The sequence below is a fragment of the Sciurus carolinensis genome, chromosome 5 (genome assembly GCF_902686445.1).
Source record: "Sciurus carolinensis chromosome 5, mSciCar1.2, whole genome shotgun sequence".
Lineage (NCBI taxonomy): Eukaryota > Metazoa > Chordata > Mammalia > Rodentia > Sciuridae > Sciurus > Sciurus carolinensis.
The window spans coordinates 93,234,698-93,249,527 of NC_062217.1; positions in this window are offsets into that span (position 1 = coordinate 93,234,698).

The window sequence follows — 14,830 nt, forward strand, 5'->3', positions numbered from 1 at the left end:
ATGGTATTGGCACCAAAATAGACAGGTAGACCAATGGTACAGAATACATGACATGGACACAAACCCAAACAATTTTCTCATACTAGACAAAGGGGCCAAAAATATGCAATGGAGAAAAGATAGCCTCTTCAACAAATGGTGCTGGGAAAACTGGAAAACCATATGCAACGGAATGAAATTAACCCCCTATCTCTCACCCTGCACAAAACTCAACTCAAAATGGATCAAGGACCTCGGATTCAAACCAGAGACCCTACACCTTCCAGAAGAAAAAGTAGGTCCAAATCTTCAACATGTCAGCTTAGTATCAGACTTCCTTAACAGGACTCCCATAGCACAGGAAATAAAAGCTAGAATCAGTAACTGGGATAGATTCAAACTAAGAAACTTTCTCTCAGCAAAGGAAACTATGAATAATATGAAGAGAGAGCCTACAGAGTGGGAGAAAATCTTTGCTACTCATACTTGAGATAGAGCGCTAATTTCCAGAATATATAAAGAACTCAAAAAACTCTACACCAAGAATATAAATAATCCAATCAACAAATGGGCTAACGAAATGAACAGACACTTCACTGAAGAAGATCTACAAGCAATCAACAGATATATGGAATAATGTTCAACATCTCTAGTAATAAGAGAAATGCAAATCAAAACTACCCTAAGATTCCATCTCACCCCAATTAGAATGGTGATTATCAAGAATACAAGCAACAATAGGTGTTGGCGAGGATGTGCGGAAAATGGTACACTCATACATTGCTGGTGGGATTGCAAATTAGTGCAGCCACTCTGGAAAGCAGTATGGAGATTCCTTAGAAAGCTTGGAATGGAACCACCATTTGACCCAGCTATCCCACTCCTTGGCCTATACCCAAAGGACTTAAAGTCAGCATACTACAGAGATACAGCCACATCAATGTTCACAGCTGCTCAATTCATAATAGCCAGATTTTGGAACCAACCTAGATGTCCTTCAATTGATGAATGGATAAAGAAACTGTGGCATATATATACAATGGAATATTACTCAGTCATAAAGAATGATAAAATTATGGCATTTTCAGGCAAATGGATGAAATTGGAGAATATCATGCTAAGTGAGATAAGCCAATCTCAAAAAACCAAAGGACAAATGATTTCGCTGATAAGCAGATGATGACATATAATGGGGGTAGGAGGGGTTAGCATTATTGTTAGGGTTAGGTTTAGGGTTAAGGAGGGTGGCAAGAATGGAGGAAGGACTGTATAGAGGGAAAAGAGGGGTGGGGGGGAAGGAAAAAATAACAGAATGAATCAAACAGCATTACCCTATGTAAATTTATGATTACAGAAATTGTATGCCTTTACTTCATGTACAAACAGAGAAACAACATGTATCCCATTTGTTTACATTAAAAAGAAAATAAAAGCAAAATCTCCTGAAAACCCAGAAACACCTTCCACAGTACAAGGGAAAGAAGACAGTTTTAGCCTTGAATAAGCACTAAACCAGGACAAGATGGCCTCACAGCCATCTGATAGGAGACTGCCTGGAGTCTGGATCCCTGTCCTATGCCCTTCATCCCACACATTGCACAACTCTATTGAGGCTCCCACATGAAGACCTGTAGCAGGAGGCCTCCAAGTTCTCTCTGTCCTGCCCCTGGATTCTCCTGGGGTTAAGGTCATTTATGGACTAGGTAGGGACTAGCCTATTGCAGGTTAAAGGAATAAGAGTCAGCTTTCTGTTGCTGTGACAAAATACCTGAGGTGAACACTCACCAGGAGAAAAGGTTTCAGAGGTTTCACTTCATGGTTACCTGACCCTGCTGCTTTGGCCCGTGGTAGCACAGCACATCATGGCTGGAGTGTGTGACCCCAGAATTCCTGACCCCTAATGGTAGCTGGAATACAAACAGACAGGAAGGGCCAGGTCCCCAAGTCCTGGCCTCCTCCCACCAGGCCCTGCGTCCTAAGGGTTCCACCTCTCCCAACAGCGTCACCAACTGGGGACCAACTTCAACACATGGGCCTCTGAGTGGACACACCTCTGGACCTCAGCAGGGCACAGGTGGCCTCCTGAAGCAGGGTGTGCAACTGCAGAGGCTCAGGTGTGGTCAATGAAGGGACAATGAGTTAACAAGGCTGCAGCCATTTCTCCCCTGCCATTTGTTGTCACCACTATTTCTGCCCCTTGACACACACACCATTTTACAGCCTAGATTATTAGCCCACGAACTTTCTCATCAGGTCAGTCATTAGTCAGATTGTTATTAGCATGTGAAATTCCACTACTTGAGAATAGCTGAATAGCTCCCCTGCCATTCTCTCTCTCTCTTTCTCTCTCTCACCCTCTCCTCACCTTCTCACTCTTCAGGGCAGACACTCTATTCATCTTCTTAATAAAAACCTCTGTGTGCACTGGTCTCTGACTGGATCACAGGATCAGATGCCCCTAGATCCAGAGAGATTTTTTCAGCACAACCCAGCTGACACAGGCTTGGGTTTGGGTTACCCAGGCTAAACCCCTCTCTTGCCCTCTTACAGTCTGAATGTGTGATGCCCCAAATTCACGTTGACACTTCAATCCCAATGTGATGTTATCGGGAGGGCCTTTGGGAGGTCTTAGATCAGGAGCATGGACCCTTCCTGAGTGCCTCATACTCAGAGGCAGTGAGTTTTCTGCCCTGACCACAGATGAGGCATGGTGGGAAGACCAGACTTCCAATTTGCTGTGCCTTGGTCTTAGGCTTCAGCATCCAGAACCCTGGGCATGAATTTCTGTTGTTTATGAGCTGCCTGGTTTGGGTTTTTTTGTGGAAACCTGAATGAACTAAGACAACTGGCACTAGGCAAGGACTGGCTGTACAAACACATGAAATGTGGAGGTGAATTTGGAGCCAAGTGGAGGGGAGGGACCCAAGGAGGTCTGACGTGCATGCTAGAGAAAGCCCACATTGCCACACAGTTTGCTAAGAAAAGTTGGATGCAATGGTGCAGAGACTCTGGAGGCTCAGGCAGGAGGATCGTCAATTCAAAGCCAGCCTCAGCAACAAGCAAGGCCCTACCTCAAAATGAAAAATGAGCCAGGCTTAGTGGTGGAGCTCCCTGGATTCAGGCTTCAGTGCCAAGAAAAATGTGAACCAGGGAGGAAAAAGAAAAGAGTCAATGATACATATTAAAGTATCTCAGGGTGGATAACTCAGGAACGGCATTTCTAGGGAATGGTTACAAGTATATCCCTGGGCTCTGATATTAGGTTCAGTAGTAGCTTCTCTATGCAATGAGAGAGTTAAAGAAGTGAACTCAGTACTTAATACTTAGGAAGTAGCAGAAGCAAGGACAGACTAGGCAAGAAAGGATTAGAAAGAGACATGTCTACTGGATACCCTTCCTTAAGTCCCAGATAAATTCACTCGGCAGCAATTATATCCCACCAAAGTCAATAGCAACACAAATATTAGAGACTAAGAATTACATGCCTCTGTCATGGCCCTAGAGCAAAAGCAACAAATACTTCTTTATAAGGGGACAAATGCCAGAATTGCACTGGGACCACTGTGAAGACATTTAACTTCATGACTTATAGTTATGTCTTGAATGGTGATTACTACTGCCCTAATTCACTGAGCTACCTGGCTAAATAACTTCAGAGAGAGCATCCTTTCCTCCTTATTTGATGATATTTCTATAGAAGGTATCTCTGCCTGGCAAGAGATTACTTAATGGTACCTGCCTATGTTCTTTGCAACCTGAAAGATCCCAATGAGTCCATGGGACCACTCCTCTAGGGCCCTCTTGCAATATAAATTATATTCAAATTTGAATACAATATAAATTGTATTCAAAATAAAATTACTCAGAAGGTTAGTAAAATGCAAATAATCCATAATGCCTTGAAGTGCATGCAGAAACACTCCATTACTAAAAGGAGACCTCCAAGTATGCATACAAAGTTTCCTCGGCACTTTGTTAAATTGGGTAAAATCATTTTGCAGGTGGTTATTTTGCTTTGCTGTTTTGTTTTTGCATGGAGTTGCCTATCAGTCCATATGAAATCAACCTCAAGTGGACCTTTATGCTCCTCCTCTTCACCTTTTAAACCTTTCTCCTCCCCTCACTGCCCTACATATCTTCTTGTGCATTCTTCTGAGATTACTAAATGCACTGGGTGGTGAGGGGATAGGGAGCTCTCTTGGGTTCCTTGCGTCCTCAGAGTTGCTGGAGCTAAACTTTAGGTCTCTCAGTTCTTCCGAGGAAATCTACCAAGCAGGATTACTCTTCTCCACAGATAATGGTCACTTCCTGTGTGCTATTATGCTAAATGCTTCCTTTTGCCCTGTTTGGGCAATGACAGAGAGGACTAGAACAGAAGGATATTCTTTGCCAAACATGTATGAGAAGACACTACCATAGTTATATTTTTCTAGGTCATAGTTACTATTCACCAACAAATTACCTGTTAGCATTTTATTCCTGTAATGCTGAGAGATGAATATTGTGTTTTAGGGGTTTCTGTTTTAATATTTGGGGGAGCTGGCATTTACCACAGAAGGGGAAGAAGATGGAGACTCCATGGTTTAGAGGTGCAGTTCCTCTAATAGCTTGCTCTGTAGATTTTGTAATAAATTCTTTCCCAACCAGACTTTACCTTCTGCATCTTTGCCAGACACCCACAGAGGGACCGAATGATTTGCAACATCTATAATGAAGGTGAATGGCAACTAGCAGTAGGCAAGCTAGTTTAGATTCCAGTACCATAATTAAAGTAAAAGGACTTCAACGATATTTGTCATCACTCTGACAAGAAATTACTTCTGAGAAGGAGCAAAACACTCAACCCATTGTCCTGATCACCCACAGCAATGGATGTTTTGGAGGCTGTTTCCCTCCTTGTCAGAGCTCTCCCAATTCATAAATACCTGGTTTGCTCTCCTTTCTTTCCTTTCAGGACAAGAGAACACAACTGGTAGCTTTGTGCAGTGCCCTACAAAACCAGGGAGCAGTGACCTACAGCCCTTGGGCTATAACTGGAGCTTTTTAAACTATAGATAATAAGCCATCATGGTTAAGAAGATAAGAAGAGAGAGGATTGAACTTTAGTTGTGATTCTCCCAGAGTGTGTTTGTAAAAGCTCTCAGAGGCCACCACATGAGGGTTTTATAGCAGCTAGAATGGACTGACACAGAAAATAAAATCTTCAGAACATTCAATGTTGCCTAATGAGGCCACACAAGACAGAGAACAGTTATGCTGCCCTTTTCTGAGAAATTCAAAGGACCTCAATAAATCACCCTTACTCATGAGTTGTAAGACCCTTCTCTTAGAAATCCTTACACATCATGTTACTGGATGGTGTGTGACCCTACCAAAGAAATGAACTAGACTAGAGCCTAATCCTTCAACATAAAGCAAAATGAGAATGTTGGCAAGTGGCCTAAAGACTGGAATGTCATGACATGATCCCTGCAGGGGTCTTTCTTGCTGGATGGTGGCTGGCCATCCCAGTTATATTCTCTCCTTAAGGAATTTAAATATAGAACCATAAATAAGGCAACACAGAAAGCAGACTACTGTGCAAATTGGTATATAGCTACAAAAAATAACTGAATTTCTTAGCCTAAAAACATTTCTTAAAAAGGTATTGGGGTCCCAGGACTGATTGGAAAATAGAGGGATGAACCTGAAAAGACACATCAAGACCCAGAGACCTCTGTAGACAGCAGGAGGCACGACAGGTTCATGCAGGAGGAGCAGGGTGTCTGTGACACATTGTGTTGTGACAACTGTGAAATAACCTCCAGTCATCACTTACAACATTAAGTGGTTTGCTTCAAGGTCCAAAGACACAAGGTTCATGAACTGACCCTACCCTAAATGTTCACTTCTTGGTTGCCCAGGTAGGGAGTGGGCCAGGCTGTCCCCAGTAGTCTCTGCAGTGGGAGTTGACCAAGAGCTCCATTGATGATCACACACAAAGGAAGGGTACTCCAAAAGGGAGAGGGAGGTGCCATTTGAGAGAGGGAACTGAGCACCGGTCAACTTGAAATAGGTCAGATGCTGGTTGCAATTCACTTCTTTTTGCTGCCTATCATGATCACTTACACTCTTGTCCCCAAACTTACATGAAAATCAGAAACAAACCAAAAATGCATTGTCTGTACAATGCTGATGTCCTCACATCTTTGTAAACTGCTTACCCCTTTCTTATCTACTCAGATTCTTAAGAATTTCTTGGCTCGGCACTGGTTGAGGATCTCTGGCCACTCATCAACTCTTCAGGATTATAACAAACCCCATCATAATAGTCACCTACATTTCCTACATTCAATATAAAGATGAAAAGGCAAGGGAGGTTAATTCAAAATACATAAATAACATTTATTAACCATTAGGGAAGGGAGTATGGGTGGCATATATAGTCCTTGTTTCTGAAATTATCATGAAGTAAATTAATGAATTCCATCCTCCCTTGCCTTAGTCTCCTTACAGTTGGCAAGAAACCCATGGGGAGAATGTTCATTGATAATTAAAATATCAATTTAATTTCTAAAGGATCTTGGCTCCAGGTGCCCAAGAAATATTCTCAGCTTCCAAATTTGATTGGATTATTGCTGTGATTCCTGGGAAAAGCATTCCTTGCTTAGGTACTAAAACACCAGACCAATGGAGCCCGGTTTGCATGCTGACTAAAACATATAAGGAGTTAAGAACTGAGACAGATAAGCTAGCTCTTAGTCTGGTAGGGTCTTCAGACATGCCACAAAATTCGAAGTTAAAAAATGGACCATTCTTCAAGAGTTTGTAGGTAACATATTCATCTAGAGACAGGAGCTTAAGGAGATGGCTCAGCCTCCTGAGACTATGTAGTCAGCAGAAATAGCAAGAAGCCAGAACCAGACAAGACAAGGTCACTAGAATTAAATCCACTGGAACAGGACAATAGTGTGCCCTATTATGAAAATAATTAGGGATTTTCCCAGATGACAAGAAGCAATTCCAGTGGAGAGGGCCAAATACTTTCATAGAGTAGTCACTAAAGTAACCTGCATTTACCTTTGCTCCATTTACATAGTAAAAAGCACACCCCAGTGTACAGATTTAAGATTGGTGATGAGGCACCTGTCATGAGAAGAGGTATGATGAAGAAGAGTGCAGACACAACTAAAACTCTCCTCTATGTGTGATGGTGCTAGGAGTCTTGGGTCTCTACCTGCCCCACAGGTGCCATAAAAGCTATGTATTTTCATCCTCTTTTTGAATCAGCCTGGAACTCCTATCTCCATGTTCAGCCCTGCCTTAAACTCAAGAATAAAAAATAGTCTTGTATTTTTCTTAGTTGTGTCATTATCTGATTCTTCTGACAGAAAGCACAACAACCCCAGTGACAGACTCCTTCCTGAGAGAATATTACATGCTCACAAAAGGGCACACTTTGTTCTAAAAATATGAGTCTTCTGAGATAACCCCGTGGAGGCTTTCCATAGACTCTCCACCACAGCATCACCTCTGGCACAAACCCTTCAAATAACATTCAATCTACAGGTAATACACGTTGAACATCATAGATGAGACCTACTCAGAACTTCCTCTTGCTCTAGTCTCAAAATGAACAGTTTTTTTTTTCTTTTTTACAGAAGATTTATTGAGATTCAAGCACAAATATAGTTAATGTTGTTTCCAAAATTCAACTAAGACCACAAAGGCTCTTGCTAGAGAAAAGCTGATTTTTTTATTTTTCTATTTTTTAGAGAAGATGTTGAAAATTTCTCGGGCTATTGGCATGCCTAACATCACTGGGAAATTTATCTCTTACCTATTACAAAGTCATCTGCAGTATTGAACATACTTTCTTTTCAAATCCTATATTAGCATGGTGTCATCAAGAATTAGACTGAGAAAGCCAAAATTTCTATTGATTTAACTAAAGTACAAAATTAGAAGGTAGACATATCCTTGAGTTAAACCTCTATCAAATGAAAACCAAATTTTGTTGTTCCTTGCTAACTGGGACAAAGGAAATAAAAAAGTATAAACGAAGATCAAAAGTTGTATATCTGGGGTTCGACTAATATGACTATGTCTGCCTGGTCAGATCCAATACAGAGTATAGTGGCTTTAGTGGTCCACCCTCAAACTGCAAGATAAAACCTATTTTTCACTATCCAGACTAGATAGTTAAATGAAAATATGTACCTTTATTAGTTAAATGAAAATATGTACCTTTGTTTCTTTCTAGTATTTGATGATGTTCCTAAGCTTTGTGATTTTTCTCAGGGTGTTGAATTCTGTTTTTGTTTTTGTTTTTAGCTACTTGAATACAGAATGCTAGCACCAAAGGAATTCCATTGCCCATTCTGAAAACAGCATCCTAAATCATGAATCAAAGAGTCAAAAAACTCACCTATCAATAATAAAGACAACCATATTAAAAGAGATCTTATAGACATTTCATCAAAAATTATATGCAAATGAATAATAAGTACATGAAAAAATGTTCACCATAATTATTCATCAAGGAAATGCAAATAAAAACCATGAGATACCATTCTCACCAACTAGAATAGCTTCAATAGAAAGCATAGTTAATAACAAGTATTAGTGAAGATGTGGCAAAATACACACCTGGTAAGAACATAAAATAGTAAGGTCACCACTGAAAAATAGTCTGGCAGCTTCTCAAAAAGTTAAACATACCATTTGGCCCAATTTTACTCCTAGGAATATATCCCCAAATAATGGAAATGTACATTCATGCAAGACTTTTGAAATCAATGTTCAAAGCAGTTTCATTCATAATAGCACAAGGTAGAAACAAACCATACGTCTCTCAATTGATGGATAAACAGAATACACATACAATGGAGTACTATTTGGCCATGAAAAGAGATGAAGTACTAATACATACATTTGTGAACCTTGAAAACATTACACTAAGTCAAAGAGTGTAGATACAAAAGATCACATGTTATGACTCCACTCATTTACAATGCTCAGAATGGGCAAATTCAGAGACAGAAAATAGACTAGTGGATTCCTAGAGCTGGGAAGATGGAGAGATTTGATATAATAGATAGAGGTATGGGCTCTCTTGAAAGTGATGAAAAGTGTTCATGGTGATGGCAGCAAAATTTTGGACAATAAGACCACTGAATTGTAAACTTTTAGTTGGTAAATTATATCTCAATAAAGTTGTTATTTTAAAAAAGAACCAACAAATAATCTTTCCTTCTTTTGTTATTAAAGGTAAACATTTTAAATTATACACTAAGTGGACAAATAATCACTGAAATTCCACTACACTTCTCACAAAGCAAATTTTAGGAAAACATTACTTATTACCTGCCATATATGCTCTGTTTGAATAGGTACCAAACAGTGAATTTCTGGACCTTTTGAAATCAGTATTTATTCAGAGACAATGCCCAGAGTTCCATGTTGTTTTAAGATTTATCCCATTCCTCATTATATAAATTCCCTGGTTAACAAAGACAGGTCTCCTTTAGGGAAATCTAGAAGGAAAAGCTAAATGGTGAAGTCTGTTGAAACAGCAATTCTTTACCCAATGAATTACCCTGGAACCTTCATCAAGGGATAAATGCTTGAGTCCACTTCAGCATTCACTTTCCTGTTCCATTAAATAGGGCTTGAGGTTTATTGAGTTTCTTTTGGATCTATCAATTTATACTATTATAAAGAGTAAATTTTTTTGGAATTTTTTTTCTTTCCTCTCCAAAAGGGACTTATGGTATATATCCATTTAGGGCACTTGAAGTGATTTTGTAGGTCACTGATGCTTTGTTCATGAATTTTTTTCTCTTTCTTTCTGTATTTTGTTTTGGTGTTTCTACTGTAATGTCTTCAGGTTCACTAATCTTTGCTTCTGCTTTTAATTCTATCAGCTGTGTTTTTTAAAAAATCTCACATTTCAGTATGCATTATCCAGAAGTTTAATTTAATTTTTTCTTAAATATCTTAGTGTTACTTAACTATTTGAACATAAAGAGTTATAATGCATGTTTTAGTGTCCTATCTGATAATTGAAACTTTCAGTTCTTTAAGAGAATTGATACTTTTCCCCCCCTGTGGATCATAGATTCTACTTCTCTTAATGCCTACAAATTTTTTACTGGATCTCAGACATTATGATATTTTTACAGTGCTAGCTTCTGCTTGTTTTTATTTCTGATAAATATCACTGACATTTGACATTCAACAGATTAATTTATTTTGAAATTATTTGATGTTTTGATTTAGTTTTACTTTTTAAATATTTGATGGAATTTGCTGGTGAAGACATCTGGAACTCTTGTTTTGTTTATGGAAAGATTTTAAATTATGAATTCTATTTATTTAATATATGTGGAGGTATTCCATTTATGTGTTTCTTCTTCTTTTTTGTTTAAAAATCTTGCAATGAAAATTAAAAATATTCTGGTAAGGATTTATGTCAGTTTTTTATTTTTAAAATTTATATTTCAAGCCTGGCATTGTGGTACATGCCTGTAATCCCAGCGGCTTGGAAGGCTGAGACAGGAGAATCCCAAGTTCAAAACCAACCTCAACAAAAGAAAGGCACTAAACAACTCAGTGAGTACCTGTCTCTAAAAAAATACAAACTAGGCTGTAGATATGTTTTAATTATCAAATGCCCATAAGATCAATCCCTGGTATCCCCTTCCAACAAAAGAAAAATTTTATATTTCAATCTATACACTGATATTCTTTCATTTTCCCAATTCAAATGTAATATGCTATTTTTTCCTCTCTTTTTTTGATTTGTTTTTATTGAAAACAAATGGGATACATCTTGTTTCTCTGCTTGTACATGAAGTAGAGGCATACCATTTGTGTAAACATACATTTACCTAGGGTAATAGTTTTTGATCCATTCTATTATTCCCCCCCCAGACGCCCCCCACCACTCTTTTCCCTCAATACAGTCCCTCCTTCCTCCATTCTTGTCCCCCTGCCACAATCCATTATGTGTCATCATCTGCATATCAACAAGATCATTCATCCATTGGTTTTTTTCAGATTGGCTTATCTCACTTACCATGATATTCTCCAATTTCATCCATTTGCCTGCAAATGCCATAATTTTATTATTCTTTATGGCTGAGTAATATTCCATTGTATGTATGTGTATATGTATATATATATATCACAGTTTCTCTATCCATTCATTAATTGAGGAGCATCTAGTTTGGTTCCACAGTATGGCTATTGTGAATTGAGCAGCTATGAACATTGATGTGGCTGTATCTCTGTAGTATGCTGATTTTAAGTCCTTTGGGTATAGGCCAAGGAGTGGGATAGCTGGGTCAAATGGTGGTTCTGTTCCAAGTTTTCTAAGGAATCTCCACACTGCTTTCCAGAGTGGCTGCACTAAGTTGCAGCCCACCAGCAATTGTATGAGTGGACCTTTTCCCCCACATCCTTGCCAACACCTATCATTGCTTGTATTCTTGATAATCACCAATCTAATTTGAGTGAGATGGAATCTTAGGGTAGTTTTGATTTGCATTTCTCTTATTACTAGAGATGTTGAACATTTTTTCATATATCTGTTGATTGCTTGTAGATCTTCTTCAGTGAAGTGTCTGTTCATATCCTTAGCCCATTTGTTGAATGGGTTATTTGTATTCTTGGTGTAGAGTTTTTTGAGTTCTTTATAGATTCTGGAAATTAGTGCTCTATCTGAAGTATGAGTGGCAAAGATTTTCTCCCACTCTGTAGGCTCTCTCTTCACATTGCTGATAGTTTCCTTTGCTGAGAGAAAGCTTTTAAGTTTGAATCTATCCCAGGTATTGATTCTTGCTTTTATTTCTTGTGCTCTGGGAGTCCTATTATAAGGACATCTGATCATAAGCTGACATGTTGAAGATTTGGACCCACTTTTTCTTCTACAAGATGCAGGGTCTCTGGTCTGATTCCAAGGTCCTTGATCCATTTTGAGTTCAGTTTTGTGCAGGGTGACAAATAGGGGTTTGGTTTCATTCTGCTGCATATGAATTTCCAGTTTTCCCAGCACCATTTGTTGAAGAGTCTATCATTTCTCCATTGCATATTTTGGCACCTTTGTCTAGTATGAGAAAATTGTTTTATTTGGGTTTGTGTCCGTGTTCTCTATTCTGTACCATTGATCTACCTGTCTATTTTGGTGTCAATACCATGCAATTTTTGTTAATATTACTTTGCAGTATAGTTCTGGTATTGCTATACCCCCTGCTTCACTCTTCCTTCTAAGGATTACTTTAGCTATTCTGGGTTTCTTATTCTTCCAGATGAATTTCATGATTGCTTGCTCTATTTCTGTGAGGTACATCATTGGGATTTTAATTGGAATTGCATTGAGTCTGTATAGCATTTTTGGTAGTATGGCCATTTTGACAATATTAATTCTGCCTATGCAAGAACATGAGAGATCTTTCCATATTCTAAGGTTTTCTTTAATTTCTTTCTTCAGTGTTCTGTAGTTCTCATTGTAGATGTCTTTCACCTCTTTGTTAGATTGATTCCCAAGTATTTTATTTTTTTCAAAGCTATTGTGAATGGAGTAGTGTTCCTACCTTCTGTTTCTGAAGATTCACCACTTATGTATAAAAATGCATTAGATTTATGAGCATTGATCTTGTATCCTGCAACTTTACTGAATTCACTTATCAGTTCTAAAAGTTTTCTGGTGCAATTTTCCTCTCAATATATAATCATGTCATCAGCCAATAGGGATAGTTTGAGTTCTTCTTTTCCTATTTGTATCCCTTTTGGTCTGTCTAATTGCTCTGGCTAGAGTTTCAAGGATGATGTTGAATAGAAGTGGTGAAAGAGGGCATCCCTGCCTTGTTCCAGTTTTTAAGGGGAATGCTTTCAGTTTTTCACCATTTAGAATGATATTGGCCATGGGCTTAGCATAGATGGCCTTTACAATGTTAAGGAATATTCCCACTATCCGTATTTTTTCTAGTGTTTTAAGCATGAATGAATGCTGTATTTTATCAAATGCCTTTTTTTGCATCTATCACAAAATCATGCAATTCATGACTTTAAGTCTGTTGATATGGTGATTTACATTTATTGATTTCCAGATATTGAACCAACTTTGCATCCCTAGGATAAACCCACTTGATCGTGGTGCACTATCTTTTAAATATATTTTTGAATGTGATTTGCTAAAATTTTGTTGAGAATTTTTGCATCAATGTTCATTAAGGATATTGGTCTGAAATTTTCTTTCCTCGATGTGTCTCTGTCTGGTTTAGGTATCAGGGTGATATTGGCTTCATAGGATGAATTTGGAAGGGTTCCCTCCTCTTCTGTTTCATGGAATACTTTGAGAAGTATTGGAATGAGCTCTTTAAAGGTTTTGTAGATCTCGTCTGAGAACCCATCTGGTCCCAGACCTTTCTTTGTTGGTAGGCTTTTGATGACTTCTTCTATTTCATTACTTGAAATTGATCTATTTAAAATTGTGTATGTCCTCCCGGTTCAGTTTAGGTAATTCATATATCTCTAGAAACCTGTTGATGTCTTCAAGATTTTCTATTTTGTTGAAGTACAGATTTTCAAAATAGCTTCTAATTATGCTTTATATTTCACTCATGTCTGTTGTGATATTTCCTTGTTCATTCTGAATTTTAGTAATTTGAGTTTTCTCTCTCCTTCTCTTTGTTAGTGTGGCTAAGGGTTTATTGATTTTGTTTGTTTGTTCAAAGAATCAGTTCTTTATTTTGTCAGTTTTTTTTTGTAGTTTCTTTTCTTTCACCTTCGTTGATTTCAGCTCTGATTTTAACTATCTCCTGTCTTCTACTACTTTTGGAATTGCTCTGTTTTTCTTTTTCTAGGGTTTAGAACTGTAATGGTAAGTCGTTTATTTGTTGATTTCTACTTCTTTTGTTGAATGCACTCCATGAAATAAATTTTCCACTAAGTACTACTTTCATAGTGTCCCAGAGATTTTGATATGATGTATCTTTGTTCTCGTTTACCACTAAGAATTTTTCCATTTCTCCCCTGATGTCTTCTGTTATCCATCCATCATACAATAGCGCATTATTTAATCTCCAGGTGTTGGAGTAGTTTCTGTTTTTTATTCTGTCATTTATTTCTAATTTCAATCCATTATGATCTGATAGAATACAAGGTAGTATCTCTGTCTTCTTATATTTGCTAACATTAGTTTTGTGACATAGAATAATGTCTATTTTAGGGAAGGATCCCTGTGCTGCTGAGAAGAAAGTGTATTCGTTCTTTGTTTGATGGTATATTCTATAAATGTCCATTAAGCCAAATTATTGATTGTGTTATTGAGATCTATTGTTTCTTTGTTCAACTTTTTTGGAGGATCTGTCCAGTGATGAGAGATGTGTGTTAAAATCACCTAGTATTATAGTGTTGTGGTCTATTTGATTTCTGGAATTGAGAAGGATTTGTTTGATGTACATGGATGAGCCACTGTTTGGGTCTAGATATTTATTATTGTTATGTCTTGCTGATTTATGCTTTCCTTAAGCAGTATGAAATGTCCTCCTTTATCCCTACTGACTAACTTTGGCTTGAAACCCCACTATCTGATATGAGGATGAATACTCCAAATGTTTTTCTGAGTCCATGTGCATGTTATGTTTTTTCCCATCCTTTCACCTTTATTTTGTGGGTATCTCTTTTTATGAGATGAGTCTCTTGCAGGCAGATAATTATTGCATCTTTCTTTTTAGTCCAATCTGTCAGTCTATGTCTTTTGATTGATGAGTTCAGGCCATTAACATTCAAGGTTCTTATTGAGATATGATTTGTATTCCCGGTCATTTGGCTCATTTTTGTTTTTCGACTTGGTTTCTCCTTTATT